This window comes from Passer domesticus, chromosome 1, assembly GCF_036417665.1.
Source record: "Passer domesticus isolate bPasDom1 chromosome 1, bPasDom1.hap1, whole genome shotgun sequence".
Lineage (NCBI taxonomy): Eukaryota > Metazoa > Chordata > Aves > Passeriformes > Passeridae > Passer > Passer domesticus.
Genome location: NC_087474.1, coordinates 11,389,803 through 11,400,398, shown reverse-complemented (window position 1 = coordinate 11,400,398; position 10,596 = coordinate 11,389,803). Strand labels below are relative to the sequence as shown.

Below are 10,596 nucleotides of genomic sequence, written 5' to 3'. Positions count from 1 at the left end.
CCACTCTTAATTTCTTGAGTCGATTAATATGAATTTATTAATTATCAAAAAATGGGTAGCTTTCTTAAATCCATGAACAAAATAAAGTTAAATTCAATTTTTGCTCTAACTGAACTGACCACAGATGTACTCATCATTAGTCCAGTTCCTATATGATTAAAGAAAGAAACTCATAAATAGAAAAAGAATGTAAATTTTATGTTTAAGGAGAAAAAGAAATAGAAGCCTACATCCAAGAGAGAAAGCTTTTTCCAGAGTGGGAACTGCCTGTGGCATATTTCATTTTCTAATGCTATTTGTAATAGAACTTGTTCCTAATTTGATGTCAGGTGCCATTACCTTAGAAATAGTAAATATTATGCAATGCATGCACTTCACATACAACATAAAAATACATATGCAAAGGAGGATAGGTATAGGAAAATAAAGAGAATTCAGACTTAAAAATTGTTGTTTCACCCTGTCGAGCAGATTCTCTACATAATTTTCCTTTGGGAGTAGTCCATGAAAGGACACATATTCTCAAATGTTTCAATTTTCTTTCATACACCAGGATTAATAATTTAAATATACCAGGGGGAAAAAAAATATGAGTATCATGTTACTTTTCAGAATTTTAAGTCACAGAACCAAGTATTTGCCACTGAAGACAAAGGAGATTCTTAACAGGGGACTAATTTAATCTGAAGAATTTTGTCAAAGTTCTTTTTCTAAGTACACTATAAAATTAGGAGAGACAAATCAGCACTTTCTGAGAGCAATGCGAACATGAATAATGAAGTCTGGTAGAATTATTCACCTTCTAGAAGTACATACTTTTCTCCATATTGGTGGTAGAGAGTGATAGGGGAGAGTTAGGAGGGTGACTTGTGGAGAGATAACTCTCCAAGAGGCGCTAGATCGCGTTTAATCTATGTTTGTGCAATAGTTGTTCTTATGTCTTATGATTCTGTACTTCTAAGACAGAAAGCTGGTGAAAAGCAAAATTAAAAGTTAAAAATTAATGAAGCTTTTTTTAAAATAGTTTGTGGTATAAACAAAATATTTTACAGCAAGAGCAGTCAGGGTTTACAGCTGCTTCTCAGAAAACCAGAATATCCTTGTACCCTTGTGTAATGGTCCTTCAAAGTTTTAACAATAAAACTTCATCGTGCCGTTCACTGTCACATCGTCTATACAGACTTTCATACAACATTAAGAAATGTTAAAACACCTTTTCCCTCCCACACTGTGCATGAATCCTCCCCCAGTCCATGCTTGTTTAGAGTACATTTTTATAGCAAAGATGCAAGCTCAATAACATGCAGTGATTTATCTTGGGAATACAAGCTCAAGCGTAACTGAAATGAAAGCAATACGGCAGGAGAATAAGGGATCTGGACCATCTGGGTGAAAATATGTGGCTTTGAAAAATGTTGAGAGGAAAGAAAATTGACATATATCTGGAAGTGAAAAGCTCTGAATTCAACCGAGAATTTTGTCACTCACTTACTGATTGACTTTATTCATGGCACTGATGATTAATTTTCAGTCACATGGTACCTACCTCTTTGCAGTCAAGAAACCAGGGAAATGGGCTCAAACTTGGTTTCCTCATCTGAGGATGATATGTTATCAACAACAATTTAATAGCTGTGAAACAAGAGCTAATGGAGTCTTTGGTTATCTTTGCCTCACAAGAAGTCATTTAGAAATTTTTTTTCAATTAGGAATAATGTTACAGTAGCACTTCCCTTGCTCAGCAATGCAATTTTGATCGTGATATGAACATAATAATAAAAATAATAGCCCTCTGCCCGAAACTCAGGAGCATTATTCCCATCCAATATTCAATCAACTGTACAAAAAGGCTTTTTTTCCTTGTTTAGTGTTAAACAATTTTCATATTCTTGCTCAGATAAACATAAAGTGGAAGATGAATTGCTAGTGTTTGCAAACAAGGTTAAAGGCTTTCCAGTGCTGAAACAAAAGACAGGCTTTTGTGTCTCGTTGGAAAGGCAAAGCGGAACAGATTTGTTGCTAAAACAATAAAAGTTTATTCTTCTCTCCGTTCTGGTTTTTATGGTTTGTTATTGCACTGAAACTCATCCAGTACTTACCAGGTGATAAAAAGGACAAACAAAACTCTACTTTACTGGAAAACTGTGAAGCTTTGTTGTCATAGCTGACATCAAATAAACCTGCAGAGTGGGATATTGTTAGAGTCCCTCTGAAGACAAGCAAAACCCAGTCTTCCTAACAAGTCAAAAATATTAGTTGGGTATTGTTCAAAATTCTAAGCTGAATTCTGATAGAATATATGCTGAACTTCTGAGAAACTCACATGAAAGTCAATAAAATTGCAGCACTCTTTTTCTATAAACAACATGGACTGCCTAAAGGCGCCTCAGAAGGTACTGAAACAGGGACCCCACCAAGGGCTGGAAACAGAGTTCTCTGCCTTTCAAAGCAGCCTCTTCATTTGCAAGTCAAGCAGTTATCATGTGGTAAAACACTTCGTGTCAGCAGCTAATGTATCAGGAGTGTCAGGTCACATAGTTTACTCACTCAGCAGTGCACAGTTAACATGCTTTCACTTCACCCCGAGTCAACTACGTCTGTTTATGATGTGTTTAAAATGATCAAATGTAGTCCAAGGGAGTTTATTTCTTTTGAAAAGTTAGAGAGTCATTCACTTAATTCAAAATTATCTTCAAAATATCCAGGAGCTGCTCACCTCACCGTGAGTGACAGCAGAGCCCTCAATTAAATCTGTTTCCCAACATACGGATGAGACAAAGATGAGGCAAACCCAGATTTTTTTGCTGCCCAATCCTATTCTCCAACACCACCCCCAACAGCTGATCTTCCCAGGAGTAAAAATCATCTTGTGGGAAGATACATGGTAAATTTATCAAAGTCTGTCCCAAATGTATGCAGTAACTCAAGACAGAGTAAAAAAAAAAAAAATCCCACCCTTTGATAAGATGGATTTTAATTAGAAAGCCCTAAAACCTACTTTACATCTCTAAAACACTATGTCTTAGCAAAAAATCTAAGGTAAGGAAAAGTGCAGTAGAAGAAAGTAGAAACTGTTTTCAGAAGGCAGCCTAAGACAGGCTAATGAAAATTCATGTGACCTTCTTCAAATTTTTGATACCAGTGAAAGCTGAGCAGAATTTCACAGCCCAAATAAAAAGCCACAAAATGAGTGTCGCGCCTGAGGGAGTTCCCTGCTCCAAATACCAAAGACTCTCTGAAAACAATAAGTGTGAAGCTATACCCAGGTTTTACTGAAAATAAATGGTTACACACCACGACTTCCTCTCTCCTCTTCTGTTCCACAAAATCCCAAGTACTAGCTAAGCATATGTAGGCTCACACTGCTCCCAAAATGCAAAAGAGGAGGAGGCATCCCACATAGCTGAGAATTCAGTAAAGGAGTCAGAAATGTGGAGAAAGACGTAAAAGAAGAAGAAGAAGAAAAAGAAGAAGAAGAAACAAGGGGATCTCCTTGGATTTTCTCTGTCCTCACATTAAGCTGGGGACTCCTGCATTGCCATGAAGGCTGGGGAGAAAGGAGAGCAGGAGAAGAGCAGCACCTCTCCTGGGATCATTGGAGCTCAGTGCTGGCGCCCAGCCCAGCCAGACCTGGAGCTGCAGCACCCTGAGCACCACAGCTGAGGGGAGCAGTGCCTGCCCGAGCCTCTGGGCACTCACCCAGCAAACCTCGCAGCTGGAACACCAGTATTCCCGAGGTAAGATGCTGCTCTCAGAGAAAGCATCTCCCAGCTCCCAGCTGAGCTTCTACCGGCATGCTGGTCCTCTAATTCCTGAAAAAAATTCAGTCAGGAATGCCACTTCTAAAAGATGTTCACAGGCAAGACGTATAATCTGATCTAATGAATAATAGAAGTACTTATTAGTTTTCTGTTATATCTCCCATATCTTCCAGAGAATCTGTGCTTAGGAAGAGAAAGAACACAAATTTGTGGTCACCACTATTCTGCAGAATTTGCTAACTCTCCTGGCTGGTTCTGCAATGGATTTAATAATTTTTAAGGAAGGTTTATGCATGCTGTTTCTTTTCTATATTCAAATAGCACATAATGATCAGATACACTTTTAATGCCTTTAGTTTAAGAGAACCCACCTGGACTTAGTCCTCTTTAAAAGCAGAAAATAAAAAGAATGCTACAGAAATCTGGTTTAGTTCCTTAACCAGAGCAGCCAGAAGAACAACTCATGATCATGTGAGTATTCTTCTCTACACATACACAGAACTCTTTTCAGTTAAATATAATACTGTAAATGAGACGGAATCCTTCCATGCCCTACAGGAGAAATATGACAGCAGATTATGGGAATTACCCATTACCAAGCTACAACAGAGTAAATACATCAAACAAATATCCGAGAACAAGAGACACACCAAACTCTGAGGAACAGATACCTGATTGTAAGGATTATAAATCAGCTTACCCAATTTCTTTTGTCTATGTAGCAATACCCTTATGTGAGAGGAATGGTAACAGTTCATTTGTGCCTTGGGAAATTGTGGAAGGGAGTTTACAGTTTCTTATACAGCCAATCACTTCTAATGAGCAATATGCAAGGCCTGGATCTCCCTAAGCTTTCCCTGATATTCTAGGGAGATTATAGAGAAATTTTCTAACTCTCAGATATGCCTAAAAGACCATTCTTCCATCTATATGCATGCTTTAATCTTTATTCATAGGTGCTGTACTATTCAGTCTCCACTCAGAGAACCTATGGAGAGTTATATGTTCTCCTCAGTCTCCAGATGTGACAGCCGAATGTTTCTTTTAAACTATTCAGTCTTGAATGCTGTAAAATATACAACATAAATACCTCTGGATTTATTATTTGTGCATACTGAATATTAGAATCTGCAGCTTTACCCAGACATGCTTAAGTGGCTAGAAAAGCTAACATTTGCATGCTTCTGTATCTGTTATAAAAATATGCCCCCTCTGATCTTCACCAGTAGGATCTTCCTAGTGAAGAAAAGCAAGCAGCTCAGAAATTTTCTAAAGAACAACAATATTTTATGAACTGTAAGTACAAAAGCTCTTTACTTTTCACTAAAGAGAGACAAGAATATTCAGTGGAAAAAACTGAAACCTTAGGAAACAGTCACAAAAAGGCAGAAATGGAGATCAGTAGTGAAAAACGCATCCCTTCAAGGATGGGGAATGAAAAATGAAAAAACAATAGAAGGAGCTTTCTGCCTCAATGTAATCAAGTCCTACAGTTAAATCCAGCAATTTTACCTTTCTTCGTCAGTTGCATTTCTCATTTATTTACCTCATTAACCATTAGGAGACATTCAGTAAGTTTCATGGTCTCTAATAAACAGCCTCTAAGGCAGATTTGATTTAATTAGAAGACAAACTTTATGATTTAGCCATAATGGACTTCCTATTTGAGATAATATCCTCTCATTTTATTCCATTGCTAAAATAACCCACATATTGTATGTACTGGTTTAAATTGTGTATTAAATGCCTGATTTTCTAATACCTTGAAAATTATGATGTCTTTACAGTAAAGTTAAAACTCTTTTCTCAGTGTTAGAGTGCTCAAATGCAACCTGAGGAAGAATGCAGTATTCTAGAAGGCTGGTGTTTCCTATTCTGCAGAGAAATTATTTGATTAATCCCTAGGGAAATGACTGAACTAATTGGAAACTGTAAACATGAAGGAGATAACTGAGAAGTGCTAATCCACGGCATAAACAAGTAAATTTGCCCAAAGAAGTCTGACTGAGAAATACCACTTCATGGATGGCAGCTGAGGTGATTCAATCATCTGCGGCAGATACAGATTGTTCCCCCTTCGTGCAGCAGGTGTTAAAGAAGCCCTTGCTGGTAGTGGAGAGACTGAAAGCTGAACAGGCTTACAAAAAAAGAGAGCATTTTCCAGCAACATAACTGGATTTTTGTTTGGAGGTAAACCACAAAGGAACCACCTTTTCCAGCTATTCACCTTTCAGTACACATCGTCACTGTTCTCTTTTCTCTTCACTGTCCACAGCAGCTCCCAGTCACAATTTTTGATCTTTCTGCTCTTCCCTCCATCCTCCACATCTGCAGGATATGTCCTTTACCCAGGTCTTCCCTTTCCTGCTCGTAATTTGAACCATAATTGTCATTCTGGGCCCACTCAAGGTCCCAGTAGCAATCCAGGTGTATTTCTGTTAGGCATTCTTCAAACACTCACAAAAAGTATTCCATCGGTTGGGTCAGTGGCCAAGTAGGAGAAACTAAAAGCAGGAGGTGGAGGAGAGAAATGAGGCACAGGAAAGATGGTTGGTCAGCTAAACCAATCAATGAAATGGATGTACAGAGAAAACTGGATGATGCCAAGTTGCCTCTTTCAAGCAAGTCTACCCAGTTTCAACAAAATTCACACAAGAATGTTTAAAGAAATGGTCCACTGCCAGATATCTCTCATGCACAATTGCTCAAACTTTTGACTATTCAAATTAGAGGAAATTTTATCATTCTGAACCTTTGTTTTCATTTGAAGTTATAACTCTTACAAGAGTTATAGAAATTATAACTCATACAAGCCAATTTCACAAATTCCTGGAGGAAAATACAGACTAAGAACACTTCCCCAAAAAAATATCATTTGGTCTTGATCCTGTGATTACTTCTCATGTGAATGGCAGCCGTGCAGTCAACATTTAGACACAATGAGACTGTTCTGCATGAGGTGAATTTGAAGATGTGTGATCATATGACTGTGTGTACTAATAAGGAAGGATTTTCAAGGCAGCCTGAAGCACTTACATATGTAAAGCAAATAAAAATTCATTACTTGATTCCTACATCTCTTGGATGCCTTTTAAATAGGTGCATATATAAATTAAAACATTAACCTTTAATTAGATATCTTAATTATATGTAATAGCAATTATTATAAGCATTAAATACTGCTGTGATACTTTTCCAGACTTTTATATTCTCGTATGGAAACCTTACCTAAGTTGTAAGTTTTTGTTTTCCTGTAAAATATGTATTACAAAGGAGAAAAGCCCATAGTATCATCATGGAAAATTATTCAGATAACAGATTAAAGCAATTTTAATATTCTTGAATTTTCATTCACTCATGTTCTTGGGTATAAAATTGTGGGATTTAGCTGGATAGATTATCCTTATTTTTATCAGGCCAACAATTTTGTGCCAGTTCTTTGGCCATATCAGAATGAAATTCATCAAGTTTCAGAAGCCTAGAAGTCGGATATCCAAGTTCAAGCTATTCCCATTCCCCTAGCAGTCAGTAAAGAGACATAGGCTTCCCTAGAGGGCAGTTTATCTGATCTGCTCTAGACACCTATCTCAGGAATAGATGAATTGCTGTCTGGAGATGGTATTTCTCTCCATTGACTATTTAAAAGAGTGTGTAGTAACTGTCTTAGTCACTTTGTAACTTAGTTACCCTGTTGGATGCCAAAACCAAGGCAGATGGATCTCTTGTTAGGTGACATTTTTACTTTTACTGCATGCCAGGTTCAAAAGAGCATTACAGGCAAATCAATGTGTTTGTCTGCTGTCCCACTTTCTATATATGTACATGGGAACATCTGTTTTGGAAGCTAATGAAAGTAGTTCTTCAGATTCTTTCCTCAAAGTTGTTTTTAGCAATTTTTCCATATATAGTAAGTGCCAGATATCTGTTGAGATATTCTGTGCAAATGCATGCTTGCCAGTCCTTGTAAACCTGTTCTGTCATGAGTTTCCAGTCTTCACATTAAAGCAGCATAATGCCAAGGTGCATGTACATACAGGCAAGGAATGTAATAAATTATAAAGTGCCAAATAAAATTTAAAAAAAAAAAACCTACAAAACCTCAGGGGAGGAAAAGACAAATATATAATTTTTTTCTACAAGAGAACACAGAGTGCTAGAGGCTGAAATCTTTCAAAAGCAAGTGCACTCCAGTAAAACAATCAGACACGGGAAAATGAATAACATGAGATTTTGATAGTTAAGAGACTGGAACGAAACATCATGAGCAGTGTTTGTGGAGTAACTCATTAACTTTTTCTGCCTGTTTTGAAAGGTTATATAGATTGCAGTACTGGCCTTTCACATCTGGTGTTTAAGGTTTAGAACTCCCCTGTTCAGCTTTCATGACTCTAAAATCTTGATTACAACAGTTTTGCTACAATAGAGAGGGGAATAAAGAATGCCTGCTTCAAAGGAGCTGTAGGGGTTTATCAGCAATACAGAAAGTAACCTGGGGAAAGATGGGGGGTCAGGGGGGGATTAAAGGGAAGGGAACTACAATATGAAGTTCAGCCCTTGCCATGATTTTCAGCATATAATATTCAAAGGTGGATGACACTTGTTTCCTATTGGTCTTTTCTCAGCTTCATTTACTTCTACGTGTCTGAACCAGAACTGAAAATAGTAAATGACTACTGGCAAAACCAAAAAGCTTCTAAATCAGTAGCACTGTCATCTGTTCTGCAGCCATATACTTTCAGAGCACGAAACACTGAGAGAAATTCAGGAAGTTTGAGGAGGAACACAAAGTTTCTCAACCTGGGGTCCTCAGAAATCAGAAAACGGCCTAGGTTGCAAAAAGAGACCAAATATTTACTTCCTTTTCATATATATAAGACTTTTATTAACACAGCCCAAACAAAATTTGCACTATTTGCAATAACATTACTATATTTACTCATTTTTGTTGGAAATGTACTATACTACACATCTCTTTCTGCAGTACTGGTACTTCCTATATCTTTCCCAGTGTCTGTTTGAGAAACTGATTTCTAGATTAATTGCTCAGCAATACTAATCTTAAACTCCTTGAAATTTTAAAACTGGTACTTCTGCTTTTTCCATTCTGAATTCATCTTGAATCTTTGCTTAGAGAAAGGAGGGAAGAATTGTGTCCTGTACCAGATTGCTGAATTTATGTCATTTGTTTCATAGCTGTAGCAAATGCCCACAATGGACTGTGGTGAGCTGGAGTGGGGAAGAAATTGTGTTACTACATTCCCTGATGTTAAATCTCTAGGTAGGACTAGCATTTACTTTTATTTAGTTTCCAAACTATCAGTTTTTGAGGAGTGTTTTTAATTCTGGGATGGGCCCTGGAGTGGCCACAACCAGTCTCAGGCTGGAATAAGCCTCCAGTGTCCCAAGTGTACTGACTGCTCCATCAGAGCCAATAAGAAGCAAACTACTCTGAATAGGCTTTGGGACAGATCCCAGCAGAACCTGACTGAAGCCTCCCCTCATCTGGCAGCAAAGGTTTGTGGTTTGCCAGCCTGTTACTCACCCTTCATGTGGCAATGCATAGCCCTGCTGCTGTCGTGTAATCTTGTGACACATACTCATAGAGACAATAAGGCAACATGATCTCTTATGGCTCCTTCATCAATGCATCAGCAGATTTCTAATTTTAGCTCCATATACACTAAAAAAAGGAAAGAAAGTGGGTGCCTGGCTTTCTTTATAAGTGAAACATAAATGAAGTCATGAAATAAAAGTGTAGTGCTTTTTAAGTGAAGGACAAAAATCACATGTGAAGCCATTGAATCATTTCAAAGAGAAAGTCAGAGGGGATTTCTTATTGTGACAATGTGGATTTGGGTAATACATGAAGGAGGAGCTTAATGGAAAGGTTTACTCATAGCGTAATTTTGTTTTTTTATCTACTTTCTTCTCATTTCCATGAACACATTTCTTGGCACAGAAAGCTTCATTTGCACATGGTTGTTCTCACTGTATGCAAATATTTTTTTGCAACACAATTTATCTCTACAGACTGATCTCTGTGATCTTTCTGACACATTTGGAAGCAGCTGACAATGTAGTTTCTAAGTGTCTGTGTTCCCAAACACATTTAATTCATTTTAACAGCAATCCCTGAAATTTTCCTGTCTCGTGCTTTTATTCTCTTAGATTGTATGGGTTAATTGGGTTCATATGAGCTCAGTGTTTTGATTGAGGTCTCCAAGAAAAGTATCAAGTGTTATAGGAAGAAATATCAATGAATCAGTAAGATGACTCCTAACAGCCAATGTCATGTACTTATAGTGCAATGTTCTTTTTTATAAACTCATAAAGGCCCTGGTCATGTACTATCATTTAATGTCTCATAATAGATTTTTGTAAATAACAATATTACTTCTATCATCCTTGCCAAGCTGTGGTGTTAATAGTTGCTTTGTATTAGCTTATACTGGTTTTGTATATTCATGGGAATTTTTTTTCAATTTCAAAATTAAATATTATGTCATGTATCTGTATTTTTCTCCTGAACAAAATTGTTAATGCAAGTCTTTAACAACCTGCTAAATTGCAGTTTTAGAAGTCAGACAAGTAGACTGGCTCCATGTCACAAGGTACCACATTTCACAGATTATTCCTCCTATTGGACGCAACAGCCTGGATTTGGCTAAGCAATTAAGCATTAAATCACATTCAATTTCAAAGGGTTAGGCTAAACAAGCAATCTGGGTTGCATATGACAACCATTTTGTCCTTACATGGTTGACATTTATGTTGCTGACATATTTTGCCAATGGTAATTTGATGTTTATTTCCAGTTCATTGATAAAAATATTGA

General features: G+C 37.2%; 1 long non-coding RNA gene across 4 annotated transcripts in view; it reads left to right on the top strand.

Moving 5' to 3' along the window:
• The first annotated feature begins 3,374 nt into the window (after positions 1 to 3,374).
• LOC135282957 (uncharacterized) overlaps positions 3,375 to 10,596 on the top strand; it is a 76,980-nt gene continuing 69,758 nt past the window's right edge. For all 4 annotated transcript variants that reach the window (XR_010348958.1, XR_010348950.1, XR_010348945.1 and 1 more), the window contains exons 1-2: positions 3,375 to 3,737; positions 4,988 to 5,057. This is a non-coding gene — a long non-coding RNA (uncharacterized LOC135282957). The remainder of the gene's footprint in view (positions 3,738 to 4,987; positions 5,058 to 10,596) is intronic.